General features: G+C 50.7%; 1 pseudogene; it reads left to right on the top strand.

The window, feature by feature from the left end:
* LOC141938261 (hydrocephalus-inducing protein homolog) overlaps positions 1 to 23916 on the top strand; it is a 132595-nt pseudogene that overhangs the window by 23439 nt on the left and 85240 nt on the right.

The raw sequence follows: 23916 nt of genomic DNA, 5'->3' as shown, positions 1-23916 counted from the left end.
ACAGTCTGCCACGAGATATTCTGGAGCGGGGAGCTGTTCTGAGATGAATCCTCAGGGAGGGGTTTGGGCTGGTCCCTTGTCCCAGCACCCTTCCCAGTGGGCGTCAGGGCTGAGTCGAGGTGCTGTAGGAGGGAAACCCAAGCCCAGAGTCACGCGGGAGGGTGGAGGTTGGAAGGAGCAAGTGACAAGAACAGTGACAAGTTGGTATCACTCAGAATCTAAACGTAGCCGCCCCCAGCCCCTCTGACACCTGAGGATAAACTGGGACGCAAGGGGGTTTATCTTCTGCCAAATTACCCTGTAAGGTAACAGGTGTCAATGTTGGGGACACTCCAGGGTTGGAGACGTCACCACAGACACCCTGGGGACACCCTGGTCCCCTCCCAGTTGTGGGGCATCAAAGTGGGGTGCACCCCAGGGAGAGGGATGTCCCCAAGATCCAGCCTGGGGTCTCCTGTGTCCCCTCAAAGGGGTGTCAACATGGGGGGACACCCCGAGGATGGGGACATCACTAAGAGCCGCCTTGGGGTCCCTCAGCATAATGAGCCATCAATGTGGGGGACACCTCATGGATGGGAATGTCCCCAGGAGCCCTCTTGGTGTCCCCATGTCCCCTCCCATGCCCAGGGTGATGATTTGGGGACCTCCAGGAGACCCTGGGCGGTGTGTGTGGGGTGTCCCCATGGCCCCCCAGGGTGTCCCTGTGTCCCCCATCCTGGTTGATGCCGTGGATGCACAAGCGGAGGCTGTTGGTGGCTTTCCTCGTCAGCCTGGTGTCCCCTTCCTGGGGGATGGGGGGGGAACACACGAGTGACAACAGGCTCCCCAAATCTGAGGGGAGTGGTTGTGGGGGTCACTGGGACACCCCCCCTTCCCAGGTGTCCTTGAGAGTTTCGGGGTGCAGGGATAGGGGTGTGGCATCGGTGGGACCCCCTCAAAAACCCTGCAGGGGATGGTGGGGACAGCAGGGACACAGTGTGTGGGGCAACAGGGGGGTGTGGGGGGGGGAGACAGTGCTGGGACCCCCCAAAGCTCCTGCAGGGGAAAGCAGGGATGTGGAAGAGGCGGTTGGTGGTCCCAGTGGGGGAACTGGAGGTGCAGGAGGAGGGGTGGCATCACTGGGACCTCCCCCAGACCCCTGCAGGGGACAGTAGGGATGGGGGGGATCCCAAATGGGGAACTGAGGGTCTCTGGGGGGTTAAGGTGGAGTCCTCCCAATTTTGGGGGGTCCTGGGGAGGTTTTGGTGGTCCCAGAGGGGCTTAGGGGTCCCATGGGGGTTAAGGGGGGTCCCCCTGATTTTGGGGAGCCTCGGGGATTTTAGGGTCCTAGGGGGAGTTTGAGGGGGTCCCCACTATTTTGGGCAGCCTCAAGGGGTTTCTGGGGGTCCCCAGCGATTTTGGGGGGCTTGGGGGGGAGTTGGTGGTTCCAAGGGGGCAAGACTGCTAGAGAAGAAAAAAGAAGCTCTTCTCTTCAGCACCAACCCTCTGCGCACCACCCACCGCCCCCAAAAAAGCGCCCTCCTTCACTGTCCCCCTTTAATGCTTCATTCTGCAAAGCTGCGTGGCAGCGACGTTATGATGAAGTGATAAAGAGCTTACTTTGGAGCTGGAGGAGGAAAAAAAACACTGAGTCCTCTCAGGTCTCATCTCAAGGACTCAGAAACCTTAAAACATGCAGAGGGAATCTACTTGCTGCATCCCGAGTTTGTCAGCAACCTCCTGCTATTTTCTTCGCCAAAAACTCCTCCAACTAACCTGTGGCATATTTTCTTAGGTGTATGTCTTTAATAACCATTGCCTCTTTTTACTTTACCTGAGTTTTTCTTATCTTTAATTTCTTGAGCTTTCTGATTCACACAATACGAGACAGAAAACACAGAAGCGAGCTCTCTGCTGTACTGACCAACCAAGTCAATTTCCAGTGACCTGACATGGCTTGTAATATACAACACACCTAATTAAAGGCACACCAAGCCAGGTCTCTTGCTATCCTATGTTGTTTATTGTTTGAAATCATGTCTTAATATTTTTTACATTTAATAAATATATTACTAAATTGTATTACTAAAAATAAAATCATTATAATAAGCTCAGTTGAGTTAGAATTCAACAGCACTGCCAAAGTCAGCAGCAGGGGCAGGAAGAACGTGATCTTCCCTCACACTGGGTGTGTGAACTTCTAGATGGAGACTTGGACCTTAAAAGAAAACACAACACAAAAATAAAATAAGTAAAGTTAATTCTAAGCAGTCACTCTCCCCATTTATTTCCTCCAAATTTGTTTTGGTTTTTGACTCTCCGTATGCTCATGTCAAAGCTTCTTTCAGCTGCTGACATACTACTACTGCAAACTGAAGAACTTGCCAACATGTAACAGTTTCTGCTTACAAGACAGAACAGCCACTGCTTTGTTAGTGCAAAAACATGCACGAAGGGAACCTCTATTTCCATGGGCTTCTATCACATGTAACAACATGTCACTACTTATTCGGCAGTTTGTACAGGATGCAAAATACTGGTACTGCAATCTTACCTACAGGACCATTTAACCCACACTTCTAGCCCAGACGTCCTAGCAAAATTTTCACATACCTCTGGCTCTAAGCAAGGGCAGTGGCTGCACTGCAGGAAAATTAATTTCTAAAAGCTTCTGAAGTCAGCCTCTAGTGATAGGACTCAATGCTCTTACTCTAGGAAAGATGCTGACAGCATTACTAAGAGAGAGCTCTTCAGACTCCTGCCCAAGTGAATTCTGGGCACAGAAAACATCAGCTACCCCGAGTCTTTTCTTCACAAGCTTTTCTTTCATTATTTTTAAAGAACCATTTCACATTATTCCGCATATTTTCATTAGCATCATTCCTCCTCTCAAAGTCCTTCACCCATTTAAGATTTCCTTACAAACAAGTCTGATCTTTTAGTTCCTAAGAAAAATTGATCAACGTCAAGAAATTCCTAGGAAAGCCACCGGTTTGCAGTCCAGCTTGACATCTCCCCGTGTACCCACAGGAGATAAACAAAAGAGGAGCTGAAGACAATTTCTCTCCCATATGTCCTCCCAAGTGCTTTGAGGTAACCGTTACAATCAGAACAGGGAGACGCAGAAAATCCAGCAACTAGACCTCTTCAGGCTCTGGCCTCCTTGCGGCTGTCAGGAGGTGAGGGGTGTCACTGCAGAGAAGCTTCAGTGAAAGAGACACCTGCTCCTCAGCAACTGCTGCCAAACTGTAACTCTCAGTCAACTGTAATCTCTGACCTAGTTGAGCTAGTAACCTACATATGGAACTCCTCTCCCTCCTAACCCCTGCAATCACCCAATCCATCTGGAGAGGGGCAGTGGAGGTGCTGGTGGCTGCTGCTGCCTCTGCTTACGGATCCTCTGTGTGTAACCAGTTCCATTTTTGAAGTTGTTCACAGCCTAGAGGCAGAAAAACATTTACAAAGAGGTAACATGAACCTTCAGTAGCTCTAGGAACAAAAGCCTCCACAGAGTAAAATGACTTGTGTATTCCCATATATACTATCCATCCTAAAATAAACCAACATATGGATATATTCAGTTTAGATATCAGGAAGAAATTCCTCCCTGTGAGGGTGGTGAGGCCCTGGCACAGGTTGCCCAGAGAAGCTGTGGCTGCCCTCTCCCTGGAAGGGTTCAAGGCCAGGTTGGACGGGCCTTTGGGCAACCTGGGCTAGTGGAAGGTGTCCCTGCCCGGGGCAGGGGGGTGGGACTGGATGGGCTTTACGTTCCCTTCCAAGCCAAACCCTTCTGTGATACATGAACGCATCCCATTAAACACTGACATTAATGATTGGTAACTCAGAGTATCTATATGTAAAGTACTTCAGTGTTAACACTGAATTTGAAACTGAGGCAATCCTCTTAAGTTTCTGGTAAAATGTGCTGTTGGGGTGCAAGCTTTGTGGAGAAATCCTCTTGCACCCCGGCGCCGGACTAAACATACCTGCTTTATAACTCTATTCGAGTTGTAGAGTCTGTTTCCGTGAATCAGGTCAAACAGAAATTCTGGGGTAAAACTGGAGGATTTGGTGGTCAAACATCGATCTGGAGACCAAGGGCCATTTTGGGGTGAAAAGGGGGGGGTTGGGATCAGGGGGACTCACCCCGCAGCACCCAGGTGAGGGTGGCCCTGGTGATGGTGGAGGCGCCGTCCCCCACTCCCACGGCGTCCCAGCACTAGTACTGGAGGTAGTCGGGGCTGACGCCCTTGGGGTACCCCTGGAGCAGCAGCACCCGTGGGGAGTGGGGGACAGGTACCCCTGGGACACCCAGGAATCCCAAATCCCCCCTGCAACCCACCCAAACTGCATTTGCCACCCCCAGGTCCCTCCAAAACACCCTCAGCCCCCCCAAACCCCCCCAACCTCATTAGTGCCCCCCCCAGATCCTATTGGCCCCCCAGTTCTCCATTGTACCCCCCAAAACCCCAAATATCTACCCCGGGACCCTACCAGCCCACCCCCAGGACTCCCCTAAGTCCCATTACCCCCCCAGGAGACCCCCAGTACCCCAATAACACCCCCCAAGCACCAAGACCCTCCCCGAGACCCAAATACCTCCCTCAAGACCCCCCCAGGACCCCAAGACCTCTCCCAGAACCCCCTCCAGGATGTCACCAATCCACCACCCTCAGACACCAATATCTCCCTCAAGACCCCCCCCAAGGACCCCAATAACCCTCCCAAACCCCTCCAGGACACCCACCCACCCACAACTCCATTACACTCCCTCTAGGACCCAAACAACCCCCCAGGACACCAATAACACCCACAACTCCCACAGAACCCAAATAACACCCCCCCAAGAATCCCCCCGGGTCCCCAATCCCCCCTCACGGCACAGGCAGGAGTGTGGGCAGGTGCTGGGGGGGGGACAACATGCTGCAGCCCCCCCGGGGGTCCCCCTGGCCCCCACAGGGCCTACTTCCTGCTGACAGTCTGCGAGGGCCTATGGTCTGCAGTGAGGCGGCCTAGGCAGGAGGTCCTCCAGCTCTCTGTGGTCTGCACTGAGGGATGTTCCAGGAAGAGAGTTTGGTTCACCCAGCAAGTGGGAATTCCTCCTTTTAAAACACTCGCTTTGTTCTGGATGGCTGAATGAATTTTTCTCCTGCAAAGGTGGCACCAGCACCACCAGCACCAGCACCAGCAGCACCAGCACCAGCACCAGCACCAGCACCAGTGGTGGTGGCTCCGGCCTAGCAGTGGGTGAGTGCAGGGGCTGGGGCCGATTTCCCTGGAGGGGGTGGTGGGATCCCCGGGGAAGGGGAAGCTTTGGTCTAAAACCCCAAACTTTTTCATGGTTCTGATTTTTTTAAAAAAAAGTTTTGTTGTCACAGTTTGGGCTGTTCAGACTTCTGTCATTACCAGGTGTTGAACTGGCAGCTGACAACCCCAGAGGTCTCGCTTCTGTCTCACCATCTTCCACATCACACCAGCTGTTCCTGTGTGGTTCAGCTGTGTGCATTGCTGAGGCGCCTGCACACATTCCTCTCTATCCCATTGTTTCCTACGGGAAAAATGGAATTGGGAACAGTCGCACTCTGGGGATTCCATGCTGGGCAGGCAATGGGATGTGCCTGAAACTGTAGTTTGACTGTATGGGGGATTATTGCAGAACCAGAGCGTAGGGTTGGGGAGTCAAAATGTTTCAGCAGCAATGAAGAGAGAAGTATGGGAAGGTTTCAGCTGCAAGCCTGCACACACTGGGTGTGCATGTACTCGAATGCACGGCTGCATTGCCCCAGGCTGCAGAGGTTATTGTGTAGAAAAGCCCTTGGTTAGGGGAATAATTCTCTCTTGGAATAAATCTGCATCTGGGCAGCGGAATGGGATATTTACCTTGTGACACAGAGGTACCTCTAGGGCAAAGCCAAATACTAAGAGATTTTTTTTATGAATGTTCATTTTCATTCTGATTTCATGCTCTCTGAACTGTTTTGTCGAATCCTGACTGTTCTCCCCAGCTGTCCATCACCCACTCTCATGTTTTGATGTCTCGTGTCACAGACAGCCTGGTGAAAAGATCTTGGTTATTTTCTCTTTCCTTTTTTTCCCCTTTGAGAAGTCTCATGAACTTTTTGCAGCTGTCCTGACTCTCCTTCCCTGTCCTCCCTGAGCAGCAGTGTGGCAGTTGGAGCTGCCCCCCCCGCCCCAGGAGGAGGTGTGCTCTGCTGGCTGTTAAAGAGTTGGCAGCGCTGTGCTCTGTGCTGATCTCCAAAGCTTCTCTGTTCTCCCTGGGCAATGGATTTTAGTGTTCTGCCATTCCTAGTACAGTAACATCTGTACAGATACAGAACCTCTAGTTCATGGATTGGGTTCATGAACACCTGATTCTTGTAATCTCCTTTAGGAGCTCTATTGCCCCACATATTTTCTCTCCCCTCTTCTCTGTCAAACTGTTTCACAGCTGGCCTTCTTCCACAGGCTTTGCCTCATACCTCGTCATACTCGAGCTGTTCAGTTCCTGCAGGCCCAGCAGCTGTAGGGGGATCTAAGCTGCTCAGAGACAGCAGGGCCTGATCTCTAAAGGAAGCAGATTTTGTGGTCTGACTCTGATCTTGCTGAAGCTGCTTTTGTCACCCTTTCAGAAAACCAACCGAGGGCTGAATCAGAGCTGGTGGTTTGCTGAAGGTACCAAAGAATGGGGCGTTTAGAAGCCAGTGCCTAATCCCGTGGACAACCTTAATGCTGTTGCTTTGACAACCTGTAGGAGGTATTTTATTGTGGGTTTTGTGTAAGGTGCTATAAAGCAATCCCATGCAGCTGGAAGCCAGAGGCAAGACTATTTATTTCAGAGCTTTGAAGATCTGTACTCCTGTGACAGCTGTCTCGCTGCTGCAGTGGTTGGGTTTTATTTTGCTTTGGAAAAACTGAACAAAAATTTTTGTACCATTTCCTTTTCCTTGAGGTGGGAGAATTCCTGGAAGTCTCCAAATTGAGTTAAGGGGTGTCTTCATCTTTTTTCCCTGGACTGGGCTGAGTGCAGCTCCCAGAAGGGCGGGGTTTGGAAGGCTGGGAGCGCTGACCCGACCAGTCCGAGAGGACTCCTGACAGCAGGGCTGGGCTGCAGCTGTGGCTGCAGGTACTGCGGGGAGATGCTGGGTGTCTGGGTGGGCTGACCTGGCTGGTTTGGTTGTTTTGAGGGCGCTGTACTCTCTGCACCAGCTGCTAATAAGGTGTTTTCTGTCGGCAGGTCTGGTGGCCCATCAGTCTGTGTTCTCAGAGATGAGCCCACAGGAGTCCCTCGCTGGGGCTTGGCTGCAGAGAGCTTTGTGGTATCTTGACAGTGTTTGATATTTCCCAGACAATGCTTAAACCTGCCAGTTGACGCTATTTAACACTCTCCTCTGTAAGAGCCTTCCAGCGGTGATGCCTATCAACTCTGGCTTTCCCTTCAAAGAACTGTTACCAAAAGCTTCTGTATCTTTGTCACTTGCCAAATGCCACCTTGTTGCTTTGGGCTTTTACATGTTGCCTTTAATTAGGATGTGTGCTCTTCTGTCCAGGGGCTGGTGGGCAGCTCTCTGGTGACCAAATCCAGGAGAAAACAAGAGGGTTTACTGTATTACCTCTTGTACTTGAAGGAACAATCCTTTAGCCCGGGTGTCTTTGGACGTGTCTTTTGGGAGGGGGCTACCAGGCCTCCAAATCCAGCAGTTTGTCAGTTTATTCTTTGTCCTGTTTGTGTTTTGCTTCTGGCCCTTAATCTGCAGCAGCAGATTGGGGCTGCGTGATGCACAGAGGTTCGGGGCAGGGTTACCTGTTCCTCCAGGACAGGATCTGCTGATTCAGCTCAGTATTTTAAGCAAGATGGAGCCAAATGAATCCTCCTTGTAGCAAGAGCTGGTAGCCAGGATGGATGAGCAGTTCATTCACAGTTACTGAAACACTGAAGGAAATTCGATTTGTGTGTTTAAAATTGCTTTCTTAACCAATGTTTAGCATCTTGTGGTCTCAGGGGTTAAAATACCTCTGGCAACTTGGATCAGTGTATGGGGACTTAAAAGTGCTCTGGATTAAGCAGGCAACTGAGTTAAACTGCATTTAGCTGATTCCCTGGCTGTGAATAATCCAGCCAACCCTGTGCTGAAGACATCTGGGGCTCGTCTGCTGTTCGCAGTGGAGGTTTCGGACCCTTTCTCGAAGATGTCACCGCTCTGTAAGTTATGGCTGTACTGACCAGAAGTTAGGAGTCACTTTGGGAGTCGCCGCTTGTGATGGAGACTGGAGACCTCTGCTCCTCTGTCCTGGACGTCAGGCAGTGGCTTTCACAGGGGTCCCATCTCTCAGCTCAGCTCTGCTTTCTGTCATTAGGATACAGCTTTGATTTGCCAGGGGTGAGTGAATTGGCACATCCCCTACTGCAGATCTGCACGAGACATACCCCTCTAGCAAGCCATATTCTAGCAAGGTACAGGACAACCTTACAAATACAGAAAGCTAAACCTCCCACTAATTACTCAATGGGAATGCAGCAGGCAGAGCTTTTGGTCTAGATTGCATCCGTGCTGCTGTTAGCTTCAGGAAGCCAGTGCTTCCAGCACTGCATCTTCCTCCGCGTTCTCCCCCATGCCCTGGGCAGATCTCTGTTTCAGGGTTGGCCCTGCTGTTCCATGAGCTGTGCCCTCTAGGTGTGGTTATCAAGTGTTAGGACAGACTTTTGGATTTGTGCTGTGTTATTGCAGTGGTTGTGTAAGTCCCAAGTGCAGATGTGAGGTGACAAGTGCCTGTTATTTGGCCCTGACTGCAGGAAGAACTGAACCCCTTCAGCCTTCTCGATCTGGGTGGCGATGAGTGATGGAAAGCAGTTGCATACTTTCAAGGGATCAGTGAAAGGAGGATCCTTTGCTCTGCTCCCTCAACTAAAATGCTCTGCTGGCAAGCAGCAGCTCTGGGTTTGCCTTGATTATTGCAGTGACTGCTTGTTGTGTTTAGTCTGCTGCGCTGTTATAAGCAGTCTCCCTGCGAGCAAGAAACTTGTGAGTGGCTGAGCTGAGATTTCCAGGTTCCTGATCAGAGGAGGGGCTGTCCCAGCCAAATTGGAGTTGGGTTCCTGATTGCATCCCGATAGAAAAGATTATTCATCCAGTGGGAAAAAAGCCCCAAACCGGAACTGCTGTTTTATTGTTTGACATATCTTAGCTGAGCAGATCTTGGCGCTCAGTACGAGTTACAGCTCTGCTTCTCTGAGCCCGTGAGCTGGGCTCACTTACAGCTGGCCTGACTCTCAGGAATGCTACCTGCCTTCTGACTTTTCCTGCCTCGTGGGCCTTGGGGGCTTCAGGAACCCTTTTCCTTCTTTCCATCAGCCCATTTACCACATGCTCTACTATCAGGTTGTTTGGGACTCTGGCCTCTCCTCAGTATTTTCTGGCTGAAAGAGTTTGGTTTGTACAAGCAACTGTCTGGATGTCCATCTCTGACTTGCTCTGTCTGTACTCAGCTGACAGACCAGGAAGTGGAACGGGCATCGCTGCTTCCCAGTTAACCCCCTCCCACCACTGCTCCGGGTGTCTTTGGGGGACCAGACCTTACCATTCCTATAACGTAGGTGACCCTGACTGAGACTGGGACGTGCCCTTTCTGTGTTACTGCTCCAACCATCACCTTTAGTTTTTCCAGGAAAGAGAAACACAAAGAGATGTAGCCCAACATACCAAAAAATCAAATTCTTCCTCCTGACTTTGTGGCGAGAGCCAGTTCAGCCAGAATCACTGACATGCTGCCCTCTTCTCTTCTGGCTGGCACAAGTCTGGCAGCCTGTGTCTCCAAGGGCTTCTTACTGAAAAGGCCCCAGGGCAGACGTTAGCACTTTAAAGTACTTGGAGCAGACACAAATCTGCACCAATTTGTTGCAATCACCCATATTTAAAGGCAAGTGGTACCTTTTATTTCCATGGGATTATTGGTCCATGGCACATCTGGCACTCCTGTGCACAAGGTCGATGACCTCCCTGCCTTTCTGCTGAATGCTGGGTTTGGCTTTTGTCTTTGGTAGGAAGCAACTGGCATTTTGGTCTCAGCAGATGGCTGCTTAAAAATAAAAAAACACCCAAACTAGGAGACTTTCTCTTCTTTTCCAGGAGCCAAGGACTTTGAAGGCACGTGCTGAGGTTCACTTCCAGAACAAAGGCTGCAGGGTCACAACACACAGTATCTCTTGGAGCCTGTGCTGTAGCTGAGGACAAACGTCTGGTAACTTTAAAGGCAGGTAAAAATTTATTGTGATCCAGAGAGGTGGGGAATCTCCGTCCTGGGAGACATTTAACGCTGCTGGACGCATCCTGCACAATCTGTTTTAACTTTGAAATTGTCCGTTTTGCGCAGAGGGGTTGGACCAGAGACATCCAAAGTCTCTTCCTCCTAAATTTTTCCGTGTTTCTCTACCTGATCGTGCTGATGACCCATGCAGTCTGCTTTATGAGTGAAAGGAAGAGAAAAATCGTTGTAAAACATGGAGAATTGTATCAGTATTGCTGTCTGCTGCAAGCTCTGCCAGGGAGCAGATGCTAGCTGCCTTTTCTCTTCTAGATGAATTTGTTTGACTGGAAAGGCAACTGCTGTTGCTGTGAAGTGTCCAGATGAACCTGTACATAGACCTGGGGCAAGTGGGAATGACAAGGGGGGAATTTGGGAAGGCAGGGAGCCCATGTTGGCAGCAGCCCCTGCCCTGCTCGGAGACCAAGCAGGACTCTGGGAGTGATGTGCTGGGGAGGAGCTCCTTGTATTGCTTCTTTCCTCAAGAGCAGCTGTTTCAGGCTTACCTGGATTATGACCATAATGAGAGAGGGTTTCTTGTTGGGCGTACATCCCCAGGAGGGGTTGCACTTGATGTCTGACCTTTGTTTTCATTTCATACCAGGTGTTTCTAGGCCTTGAAATTTTTCTGTGGGCTCAAGGGGACAGTTAAGTCAAAGAGGACGAGAGTAGGGAGACAGGATGTGTGCAAGGGTTGTGCTTTTGTGTTGTAGCTTTTGTGGGAGACAGACAAGCTTTGTGGGTCAAGAACAGCAGGACTAATGATGGGCATTTCTGGAGGGTTGTGTGCCTTCAGAGCTCTCGGCAAATGTCAGCCAGTTTGTCTGCTGCCCTGCAAATGCTGCTTGCTTGGAAGGAGAAATCCGACTGTCCCAAGTGAATCCTTCTCCTCAGCTGCTTTTCAGCTCACTTTGCCAGAGAGACTGAAAAAAGGGCTTCCCTTATGTGCAGGGACTGTGGATTGCACAGAGATACAGCCCAGCAAGCTTGAAAGCATGGAGGGGCCAGTCCAACCTCCCCAGGGCCCTCTCCCAAGTTCAGGGCAGGGAGGGACCAGTGTGTCCAACGAGGCAGAAAAGCTCTCTGAGCTGTGGAGAGGAAGGAAGCTAAGCCCAGGGATCGAAGCTGCCATTATAGACTCAGATGTCCTGTCTGAAGGGAGGTTGGCTACCTCATCTGCTGCCTCTGCCTGGGGAGGGAGGGCTTGCAAAGTGGTGGAGGAGGGAGCTGTGTTCTGCCAGCAGCTGGAGCCTCCCAGAGTCAGCCTGCAAAGCTGTCACTGCTCTTGCTCGTGGAGAAGAAGTGTTACTGACAAGCTGGCTTCCTGACCAGTCTCCTTGCTGGGCTGGTTACCCAGATCTGCTCCATAAGGAGGTTCATCAGTTCCCCTGCAGCCCAGCTATTCCTTGGGACGGTTTGATGTAGCTGGCTTGGTTAATACCAGATGTATTTTTAATGAGATATCATTTGTAAAATGGGTTGCCAGTGCTGGTGAGACCAGACCGGGAAAAAAAAAGTTTCCAAACAGGTTTGGAAACCTCTGTCTTCTAGTCATAGGAAAATTAAACAGAAGCCATCTTTCTGTGTTCAGCCCAGCGACGTACTGTGAACCTGTCTGGGAGAAATCAGCATTCAGTTCCTGATTAAAAAGGTGGGAGCAACAGCCAGGGAGGGTTAAAAGAAGGTATGTGCCTTGAGGCTGTGCTAAAGGGAAACCCTAGATATTTGTTTCTCAGTCAGAAGTTCAGCTGATGGATGCCTCTAGAAGGTCCTGGTGCCTGGGCATAATTTTACTTGCCCTGCTCTGTTTTTCTTTAGAGATGGAGGATGCTGAAGGCTGAAGGCACCAGCTGGGTGCTTGGTGCCCTTCTGTTTCCCTCCTCAAGGTTTTTAGGTGGGTGGCCAAGGCAGGAGGCAGGAAGTTGTTGATTTGTGGAAACAGACTCTACAACTCAGAGTTATACAGCAGGTATGTTTACTCCGGCACCGGGGTGCAAGGGAATTTCTCCACAAAGCTTGCACCCCAACAGCACATTTTACCGGAAACTTCTAGAGTGTGGATATACATAGTCATTGGATTACATAACACAAATAGCCATATGCATAAGTGAGGCTGCGTTAGCTCTAGAGGCTGGTGTCAGCAGTTTATGTTCTCTTTGCACCTGCTCATTGCCTCCTGGTGGGCGTCTCCGGGGGTCTGTTGGAGGAAGGCTCACAGTCCTCCTCACCTTGTACTTTTCCTCGGAGCATGTGCAGATTCTCTTAGCCAATTTCTTGAATAACAAGAGTGGTTCCCACTGGTTTACCACCTCTATCTTATCTAAAAGCACCAGTCTATTAATTTCTACCGCCCATATATGGCTGTCTATCCATTACAAAGACTAAACTTGCTAGAACACATCTGCTTTCCAAGGACAAGTCTCTTTCCAAGGACATGTCTCTTAATTTTGCCAAACATAGTAATTCTTGGTAAGTTTCCACAGAAAACTGCTTTGTTTTGATGAACACAGTAGCAGTAGCCCTTGGTAAGCTTTCACAGAACAGTCAGGGCAAGCAGGATTATCAAGCAATATTCAGAAGTCATTATAAGTTGCCATAAGTTGCTATAAGTAAATAAGTTGCAAAGCAAGTGATCATTTCCTCGTATTAATTCCCCCCTTTTCTTTTTCCTAAGCAAATTCCTTTGCTGTATCAAAGCAGGTATTTGAGTACATATCTAACAATTGATCTTACCTAGAATTAGGGAGATATTATGTGTTAATGTATAGTCCCATGTACTTACGATCCCTCCCCATAGTTCGATCATGCTGATAATTAATGTCCATCCTTTTGTTGGATTCAGAGCCTCAGGGGTCCAGTCGATTTTGATTTGCATTGCTGTTTCAGGGCTCCTTTAACTTGAGTGTGATGTATCCACGATGATCGTTCTTTAATCTTGATAGCTTATGCTCTTGCTTACAGGACATCACCTGGGTCTGCTGAGGCTTCCTAGAATGCTTGAATACCTGAACTAGAGGCTGTGAGATAGGAGTGTGATTCCCGCAGGCCCTGCCGGGGATCCCAGCTCAGGTACCGGGACTTTGCTGCTGGGTTTGCTGGTGCCTGGAGGCAGAGATGTGCTGGAGAGGCTTGAGACATGGTGGCTGTTCCAGCCAGCACCCCGCTCCTCACTGTTTGCAGGGACAGGATGGTCCCAGACGTGGCACAGTCCTCACATGTTGTCTTTCCTGATTGCAGATGAATTTCTTCCTGACAAAGGATCTCTTATTTACCAAGATTTCATCTGCTCCTGCTGTTTATTGCCCACCTGAAATCCTCCTTGTCTCCTGCTGGCCTTGTTGTTGTCCTTCCAGGAGCAGCCAGTTGTGCCTCTGCCGCAGTGGGGCGAGGGATGGAGTCGGATGGGGTCAGTGGTTGGCAGCTGACAGCTGCTTTTGGTTTCCATCTGTTCCCCTCTTCCCTTTTAATGAGATCGGGTGCCAGGGTGCACTAGGAAGACTTTTCAATGTGAGAGGAAGTCACAAGTGGGGTACTCAGATCCCTGTTTTCATCCTTGGCAGAGAGAGGCTGCTCAAACCAAACCTGCACCCTCTTGAGCTGCTCCTATAACAGACCTGGTAATGGGAAACAAAAGCTCTGCCGTGAGGCTGACAGCTCCGGGTTGGGTGGGTCTGTCCTGCACCGCTGAGCCTTGAAGCTCAGAGATGCTTATGCTAGTGGTCACTGAGATGCAAACATGGCTGTTTCTGGACCCACTGGAGTGCCTATCTTTTAATTTTTTGATCCTCTTTTTTTTTTTTTTTTTTTTTTTAATGTGGCTACTGTCTTGTCTTCTAAAATCCCAGCTGTTTTCAATGATATCAGTGGCTTGGCAGATTCATTCTTTCAGGCCTTTGGTGCTCCCTGCACAGACCGATCAGCATTTCTGATGAACCAATCTGATTTCACGAGTGGCTCCACTCCTGCTTTGTGTTTTGAAGGGTTTTCCCCTCTGCTTTTGAGGCCATGTGCTTATTACAGAGCTGCTTTTTCATGAGTGGGAAGGTTTCTCTCAAGGAGAATCTGCAGATGTTTGGGGCTGGTTTTGTTGCTGTCTCTTTGATTCATGGTAGTTCTTGGGATGTGTGAAGGGTGGGAAGAGGTTCAAAGGGAGAACCCGAGGAGCTCGTTTAACAGTTCAGCTTGGACGATCTCTATGTGGAAAATGAAAACTTGCCCTTCTGCTCCCACTGCCAGGATGTGATGTGCTGGGAGTCAGCATGGAGACCTCGATCACGTCAAAGCTGTGGAGTCTGACAGTACTTCCACGGCAGAGAGCAGAGGCTCTTTTGTGGGGTGCACTAGGTGCCCTGTTTAAAAATCATAAAGCCCTGGCTCAGGTTCCAGTCCAGGACTGCCTCTGTGTGGCTGTTCTTTAACAAAACGCCCATTTTTTTTTGGCAAAAGACTTTTGGATACAAATGCAGTCAAATATTTGACAAATCCAGCAATTGCTTTGGGATTTTGCTTGAGTTCAAACTCAGCAATTGTGGCTGTTGTGTGGTTGTATTAAGCCTATGAAGGCAACTGCCCAGAGCAGGTAAAACCACATTCCACTTTGCCTTTTTTCTTGATGCCTGCTCACATTGTAACTTCCTCGCCCAGCAGAGCTGGTGCCTTCAGGCTGCCCCAGCACCTCTTGGCACAGCCCGTGTGCTGCAGGGAGCTGCACCCACTGGCCTGGCAGTGGCAAGGAGACCAGCTTGTCCCTTCAGTGCTTCACAAGGCATAAAGAAAGCAAGTTGCTCCTTTCCCAGCACTGCTTCTGAACACGCTGTGGTGCTTTGTAGCTGCCGTGACTGTGCCTGGGGCTCCTGTGGGCTGAGGCTGAAATGCATGTCACGGGCTGGGTTTGTCCCTTCCAGTGTCCCACTTACAGCTCTTGTTTTTTCTAATCTTCCTCTCCTTTGCTTCAAATCACAGAACCAGATGTTGGTGTTTGAAAGCGCCCTGCAGGAGAGGTACTGGACCTGCTGGGGCTTTGGATGACCGATTTGCTGTGAAACCAGGAGCCAAGGAGACCTGTCCCACTGCAAATGGAGCTGCCAAGTGATGCCAGAAGCTGCAAATGCAAACCAAGCTGTGGTGGACCAGGTAAAGCACATTGTTTTTTTTTCTTGTCCTGGAGAAGTTGGAGGGAAGGACCACTTGTGGTATTTAGCGTGGTCCTTGGAGCTGACCATGGGAGGATCTTGCTGGGCTGTGGATGCTCAGGTATTGCCATGGTTTTAAATGCATGAGATGCCCAGTAGTAGAGAGCTGCCATGTGCTTGGGCTCTGAAGGAGGCTCTGTGCCCTCCTTGGGTGGAGGAGAGGAGGGCCTGGTGCTCCCCAGCCTGTGGTGCCCCATGGGACGGGGTGGGATGGAGAATGCCCTGGCAGGACCCTGCCAGCTGAGGAGAAGAGCTGGGTGTGGAGGAGGAGAGACTGACCCCTGCTCTGCCTCTGTGACTGTGAAAGGCCACTAAGCCCTGCTCCTACAGTGCACTGGTACTGCAGCATGTTTCTGCCCTCAATATGATGGGGACTTAGGTGTCTTTTAGCTGCCAGAGGAAACACAAGGCCAGGAGAGTTGGGATTAAGGTAGAGTGATCCCCAGAACAACTATCGAAGCATCCTGTAACTGTGTAGGTGATCAGTGCCCTTGACAACTGTCCACTTTCTTGTTTAGGCTGAGATGCCTAAGGGCAGTACCCTGCTGAGTCAGGCCTGAACCTCCATCCAGAATCGACCCATCTTCCTGTGGCGTTGTCTCCTGGCAGTCACAGCCTCACAGTTACTGCCTTGCTGACCTCCATGTCAGAGATTCCCCTTGAGCTGTGATTAACTTGTTGAGGCTTGTAAATTTTCTTCTGCATTTACACAAAGACAGCTGGCTGGATTAAACGGTTTCATAGTATTACAGAAAAAGAAAACCTAGGAGGCATTACATTTGTTGGGGCCAAGGACTTTGATTTGTTTCAAAAAGTAGTGGGGAAAAATGAGTTTACTCTTTTTGGATTTCATGGTTGCACTGCTAATGTCAGGGTGTGCAAAATGTAGACATTTGAGATACTGTCTTGATTTAGAAAAGGAGTAGAGAACCAGCTCAGGGTTTGGAAGTGAGATGTAAAATAAACAGTGAGGAAAAAAATTGATTCCGAACATGGGAATAAAAAGGGAGAAAGCAAACCCAGGGCTGTGTGTTGAGGTGTGTGCTACCAAAAAAATCAATGTTCTCCCCTGCAATGTGGGATTGCATTGCTCAGGGGAAGGCAGGAGAAACATGTCTGAAAGGAGCCAACTTTATTTCCCTTCTTTCTCAGAAGAAAACGAGTACAAACCCTGCTTGGATTAGAGAGGATTATGGGCTGCCCAGTTGGGAATTCATGTTTGGGACTTCATGATGATGCAGCTGGGTAAGTGATCTCACTGCAGTTATTTGGTAGGAAACCTTTTGATAGCATCTAAAACGGTTTGAGTGTCGCAGTCAGTCCCTTCGTTGAGCGCTGGAGTTCTTCCTTCATGGGTTAAAACGGCGGAAGGGAATGCTCCCATGGATGGTGTGAGCTGTCTGTGCCAGCACTGCCCTCCTCTCCCTTGGTCCTCACTGTAGCCCTTGTCTTTGCCTTTGCTGCAGCTCCGTGTCCTCTGCAAGACACCAGCTGTGCCCAGTTACTCTGTGGGTTCGATCTGGTGAGTGCAGCACTGATGCCAGGAAAGACGTTTCTGATGTGCCTGTGTCACCCCCCAGGGGCTCTGGTCCTGGTGTCCAGAAGCTGGGCAGTGCCTGTGCTGGGGCTTTGTCTCGGAGTCTGCAGCAGGGCTGTGGGGAGATGCAGGCTGATGGTGCCCTGTGTCCTTCTGGCACTGCAGCAAGAGAGAGGTTAGTAATGCCACACGCCTGCTGCTGGCCTTGGCTGTACGCTCATGTGTTTCTGCAGGAGGATGAGAGCTGTCAGTAGCATTTCCCAGGGGATGGGGGAAGGATTTTCAGCCCTGTAGAGTGGCTCCCTGCATGAACCAACAGTTCCCTGTGCCTCTGAAGAGAGCAGGGCCAGCAGCCTGCTTTGGTCAGACCCTGCTAGGATGGAGGAGGGTGGCTTGTCTGAAGTGCTGAGGGGGCTGGCTTGCTTCTGTGCTGGGCTGTGTGCCAGTGTGATCCCCGCTCCATGCCCTGGGTTGCTCCACATGTGTCCTCCTGGAGTCAGAAACGCAGGCAGCCAGCTGAGAGCCAAGTGTGAGCTGGGAATGATGGCTCCGAGCTGAGCTTACTGGTAACAGTTGGATATTGTGCAGGAAAGCAGAGGGGAGCTCATGGGGCAGAGGGAGTGTTGGCAAGGGAAGAGGGGCTTGTTGGTCCCTGAGGGAGCAGAGGTGGGTATGTCCAACCCCAGGAATGGAGAGGGGGCAGCGATATAAACCCCGTCCCTCCTCTGACTCCATGGTCCTGAGCATCCACGGTGGTGAAATTTCAGCTTCTGGGCTCTCTTTTTGAAAGCAGGGGTCTCCCCTGGGGGCGATGGCTGATGCTTCCTTTTGTGTCTGACTTGCAAGCCTTGTTGGAAGCGATAAGCCCGGGCATTTGGAAGAAGCCCGCAAGAGACTTGGTCCTCCCTCGACTTCCCTGTCTCAGCTGCACCCGTGTACCTGGGCAGGGAGCTCTGTAAGAGGGGGGGGTCGTCTGAGGAGTTTTCCATCTCCAGGCATGGTGAGGCCCAGGACTGGGTCAGAGAGCAGAGCAGGGTCAGCAAGGGACTGTCCATAGCCACTGCCCCGTGCCGGGGTAACACACCCGGGGCTGCGGCTGTGCTGGAGCCGGGCGGGTGTGATGGAGGTGGTTTCAGGGCCTGCTTGCTGTGCTCACTGGGTGCTTTGGGCACTGAGCATCCCTGTCCCCTCTGTCCCCATGTCCCAGAGCTGCCCGCCCCCCCCCCCACCCCCCGCCACATCACTGCTGTTCCCATGGCAGTGTTGGGGCCAGCCAGGATGCCCAGTTGCCCTGGCAATGGGGGCAACAGCCTGTCTGGCACTGGGGATCCTCCTGTGAGTGTGTCCCCTTGGCCCTCGCGGAGTGAGAGAGGTGAGGGATGCTGAGGGGGTGGTGGCTGCGTCCCCTCCCCGACCGAAAGCCGAAGGGCGCCTCTGGGTGCTGGTGCTGCCGGGAGGCTCACCCACGGGCAGGGGGGTCTTGGCAGCGAGGCTGAGCAGGGACCGGGGCTGTGGGGGAGCTCGGGGGGTGGTGGTGACACCCCCTGCCCCATGCTGCAGGGCTGGGGGCATCCCTTGTGCGAGAGGGGGGTGCCTAGGGCAGGGTGGTGCCCGGGGCAGGGGGCCCTCGGTCCTGAATTTAAAATCCATAGGGATTTTCTGAGCAGCAGTTCTTGCGTACATCCAGGGAAAGGAGTGATGGGCTTGGCAGTGCTAGGTGTACAGCTGCACTCAATGATCTGAAAGGTCTTTTCCAGCCTAAACGATTCTATGAAATGTGGTCCAGATGCCAGAAAAAGACTAAATAAAAAAGGAGATGCAAAGTTGCCAAGCCAGGATAGCAGAGATCAGATGCTGGGAAGGGGAAAATGGTACTGTAAAGACTTAAGGCAGGAGCCGCAGCAGTAAATGATAGTATGTGGAGCTGGGGACTCTCCAGCAGACCCTTGGAAGGGACCCTTGGTGCATCTCACTGTTCAGCTGACAGATAAAGTTCATGAAAAGATATAGTTGTGGCTCATGGGACTGCACCCACAGCAAAAGGCTTTTTTGTCTCAGGGAATATTTTTATGGAGTTTTACTGCTATGAATCTTAACTCTGCCACTTAAATATGGTCTAATCACGAAACAGTGTGGGACGGCCTTATGTTCTCCACGTAGGAAGGATTCCACAGCCTGGAGACACAGGTGTATCCTTTGGGTCTGCTGTGAATGGGATTCTGGATTTTCAAAGTCTCATTGTTACTCCTTCCAGGTTTGCCTAGTCATGGCCACTGGCAAGATTCATCGGTCCATGGGATCCTCCAAAACGGCTGATGGACTCCAGAGTAAGGTGGCAGTACGTCGTTATCCGAAGCTGGTCAGAGAGGCAGAGCAGCGTGTGACTGTAAGTACCTGCTGGGGGCCAGGTAGGAGCTGGGTTAAGGCTGGAAGCTGCCCCTGTCCCTCCTCTGCCTTCCCCTCCGGTTGTCAGGGTGCTGTGGAGCCAGGCACCACCTCCCCACCTGTTTGCTGCCGTGCTTCTGTTGGAGGGGGCTGTCACGGTGCAGTGGGGGGTGGACTGTGTTGCTTCAGGATAAAGTCCAGGGTCTTGCCTGAACGTGCCAGTGAAGCCGAGATAAAGGAATGTACTGGGCATTGCACGGGAACAGCTGAAGCACAAACATCTGCTTCCTTCCGTCCTCTTTGCTGTGTGGGCAGTAACATCTTCTGTCACGTGGGCATACCTGCCAGTGCTGCCCTGGCCACACCGCTGGGCAGCCGGGCATGTGGTAGGCTGCTCAAACCGCCTGGAGTCTTGACAGGACACGGCTGGTTCCAGATAGAATAGCTTCCAAAAGAGTTGTTTCATGGTATCTCGTGTCCTGTGTGGATCACAGATGCAGCCCTGCAAACAGCAGTGGATCCAGGGCGATTCCTCCTTCCCATCCACAACTGTCCCCTTTGCTGGCTGGAGCTCCCTTCACTGGAGGTGACCCAGTGCTGAGGCTCTGTCAAGGAGACATCTCTGTATCCTTCTGTGGAGGGGTCTGTGAGGCCAGAACAGAGAGAAAACAAGTGCTAATGGAAAAGAAATAATGAAAACTTGGACCCATTCCTCTCCACCTCAGTCTTGGCACAACGCTGCTTTTCTGCTTTCCTCTGACTCATCCAGCAGTGCCATCTCCACCTGCGTGTTGGTTGTGAGCACTGTGCAAGGGTGAAGTTAGGGGATGTCTGATAACTCCTCCCCGCTCTCTTCAAAGGTCTCTGGCTCAATCCAGCAAAACTCAAGAGGGTACAAATACCCGAAGAGCAGAAATCCCCAAACATGTCACATCATCTCATGAAGGAGAAGCTAATGGGACAGAGCCACTTGCTTAGAGCGTGTGTATTCCGCTCTATATCATTAATTTACTGATGTTAAATATTTCAGCAGGTAATTTACGGGACTTCCAGGACTATCCTAGTGGCTGTGATCACAAATTACTCATCAGTGGCACTTGAACGAGAAAAGTCTTTCTGCAGAAAGGCATTTCTGTAGCTCTTGCTGGTGTTTTGCGTTTCAGCTGACTCCCTCTGCCTTCCTGAAGGAGATGTCTCTTACCACCAAGCAGAGGCTGGCCAGCACCCGAGAGATGAGGTGGCCCCGGATTACCCAGCTTCTAGACATGGGTGAAACCTCCCATCACAAGGTAGCCTTTTCCTGTCCTTTGCCTTGCTGTTTGATGTGACGTTTGAAGAGGGTGTGTGTTTGTGACAGGAGTGCCTCCGGCTCATCTGAATACCTCAGTGACTAGGGCCTGTTGTCTTTTCAAACTGCTGGTGGTGGTGGAGTTCCTTCTGCTGGGGAAAGGTAGAACGTTTTTCCCTGGTGAGAGGTTGGAAGTCCTGATCTGTGCTAAGTCAATATAAATAACCTCTGCTGAAGTTGGTGGGTTTTGCTGGAGTTTAGCTGATACTGGGGGAAGGCTGGGGCAGGCCACAAGGGCCCGAGCTTGCCATTTTCCATCCTCCTGGTGAAATAGCCACCTCGTGCTTTGGTGTAGTCACTGTCAAATGCTTGGGGTCATGAGACTCCCTCAACGGTGGCAGCATTGGCCTTTGAAGGCTGAGGGCCTATAGTAATTACTTAAGATTTAACAAAACCAAGTGCATTAATGTTTTGGGTTGGAACAATGTGTGGGACCTTTACAGGGTGTTAGATTTTGCAGGCTGCCAGATATACAGGGGAATTGCCCTGGGCAGAGGGGAGTGGAAGTGCATTCTCTGGATCACTTAGATGTATGTTTAAGCTGCTTTTCTCACAGGACTGCTCACTGTAGCACACAGTCCAAACGGGTGGATCGCTGAGGTAGGCTGTTGAGTGGAAAATTGGCAGCAAGAGACCTGTAACCAATTGGTTAAGGATTGCCCTAGGCAGCACAGGAGGTTGGGAATGCATCAGATGAGCGCACACATAGCTGGCAGCGTGCTGCAGGCACAAGCTGCCGTGTGAGCGTGGCTCCTGTGGAGCAGCAGGAGGCCTGCCTGGGTCTTTTGAGTGGGAACAGTGCAGCTGGGAGAGGGGAGACAAAGCAGGGAGGAATTTTCTCAAGTATTGCCTCTGCTCTGTGAACATTTGCGGTTTGTGTATATTTTCAGACGTGCTTCTGCGGTGGTATTAAATGAAATGGCAATAATGGAATATAATAAAGCATCTATTTAAAGCCTGTGGATAAAGGAGATACCAAGTCCAGTCTTACTCAAGTTGCCCAGTAATGCTGAGAAAAGAGCTAAACCTTACCACTATCCAGCATTCACCTCCTTTGTCTTTTTCCCAACTACTGTGTTACTTTCTTTTTAGCCTTACCTCCTCTGGTAGTGTGGTCTTCTAAGTGGTTTCTAGGCTCTCTATCAAAAAAGGTATTTAGGGATGTGTGGGACTCGGTCTCTCTGTCTCAGAGCAAAGATCATCCCAAAATTGTTTCCCATGGAGTCTCATGTAAATTCTTGGGTTTTGCTTGCTCCATGAGTGCTCGTGGCTCTTCCAGGAAGTGCTCTGGAGCTGTGTGACCACGTTAGCACAGGGCTCTGCTGGCAGTAAGCGCTGCCTTGCATTCTGGAGAAGGAAACCTGGAGGAACACCCACCAAAAGAGCTTCTTAGCTTGAGCCTGCTCAGTGTGGTCCAGAAACTTTTGATCAGCTCAGAACACAGGTGGGGGGCTGTTTCCCTAGCGTGAGCCACGTGGACGTACTCACCAAGAGACTGTACTCCACTGGAGATCGGTAGGGTTCTTTCATGAATCTTTCTCCCAGCAGCTGACCCTCCTCTCACCGCTCTGTCTTGCCTCTCCAGTTCTCAGCAGTTGACCTGGAGCAGAGCTTGTTTCAGCCTTTTCCTTCAGAGGTGGTATTTCAGAACTACGTCCCCGTCGAGGTCTACGAAGTGCCACTGATTCTGAGGAACACTGACAAGGTAAGTGCTGGGATGCGGAGCTTTAACACTGTGCTGGAAGAGGAGAGCAGTGTAATTCCTGTGGTTTACAGCATAACAAGTTACCTGCTGCAGCACAGCACATCCAGAATAAAATGTCTCACCACCTTTATTTTGCAAGACAGTGGAAATCTTCCCATGCTGGGAATCCTCCCCCTGATTTTGGCCGTGTATTGGTGGTATCTAACTCAAAGGAGCTTTTCTAGTCAGCGTCCTTCCCCTTGAAAGCCCTGGATTGATGGGAATGTTGAGGGTTGTACAGTTCTTTCTGCTCTCCTGCTTTACCTCGAGTGTGCACCATGTGCTGGTGGCTCCCTGGTTAATCTCGGTTTCTGGCAGGACACCTCTGCCTCTCACAGCCTGTTTAGCTGCCTCTGTGCAGCTCACTGTCAAAGCCCAGGGCTTGAGCCTTCTCCATGCTGGAGGAAGTTATGGTTAGTGGCATTAGCACTCCAGGAAGGGTGTTTTGAAGCAGCAGGGGAAACGGACTGATTTAGCAGAAGCAGTGGGAGGCCTTTAGGTGCCACTTTAGGCTCCTGCTAAGCTTAATGCAGTTCTGCTCAGGTTTTTCTAAGCAACGTGGCTCTCTGCTTTCCCTTTGGAGAACCACAGCACATCCAGAGTAATGTTCTCTTGAAGGTCTCCACCTTCACTTGAAAAAATTGTGATCGTTTGAGATTTCCCAGGAAAGTTGAGAAGAGAGAAGTTGAAAAATGCCAGCAATGCTGTTGCACTGTAAGGAGGAAAATTGAGACCTTTTGAGTTTCGGCAGGGGAAACGTTTGCTTGAATGAGGCATGTGCCAAGAGCAGCTGGTGGGAAAAGACAGGAGGGAGGAAAGGAGCTGAGTGGGAAGGTGCTCTGGGAGAGAACATTGTACATGCAAGGGTTTCTCTTGACACATAAGAGTAAGTGTGCTGGAAGCAGAGAATGTTCAGAAAAAGAAAGGTGTAATTAAAGATACTGTTCTGTAATAAAGAGTAAGATGTGTACGTGAGAGGAGGGCAGGATGGGCAGGTGGAAGTGTACGTGAGAGCACGTGAATTAACCCCCCCTCCAATTCTACCAGTCTTGTTGGAAAACAAACAAGTGGACAAAAAAAGCTGTCAGGGCATGTTGCAGGTGGGGGAACAGCAAGAGAAGTCAAAATGTATTCTGAGATAACAGGGTTTGACAGGGACATGGTTGGAAATGGAAGACCCTTTGGCAAAGACAGTTGCAGGGTGGTCCCTCAGTTGTTCCTGGAGAGTCCTGCGCCATTCCTGGCCTGGCGTTTAGCTTGGGAATACTGGAAAGAGCAGCGTGGGTGCCCCTGTCCAAGGGATACCATTCATGGGGTCCACGCTGATTCTGGGCACTCTTTGCTGTGGTATCCTCTTTCCTGATTAAAATGTGCCTCAGCTTCTCTTTTTTCCTATAGCTCTGCTTTTTTCCCATTAAGTCTTTTGGCTTCA

The sequence above is a fragment of the Strix uralensis genome, chromosome Z (assembly GCF_047716275.1).
Source record: "Strix uralensis isolate ZFMK-TIS-50842 chromosome Z, bStrUra1, whole genome shotgun sequence".
NCBI lineage: Eukaryota > Metazoa > Chordata > Aves > Strigiformes > Strigidae > Strix > Strix uralensis.
Note: the sequence above shows the minus strand (reverse complement) of the source record. Positions and strands in the feature narration are given on the sequence as shown.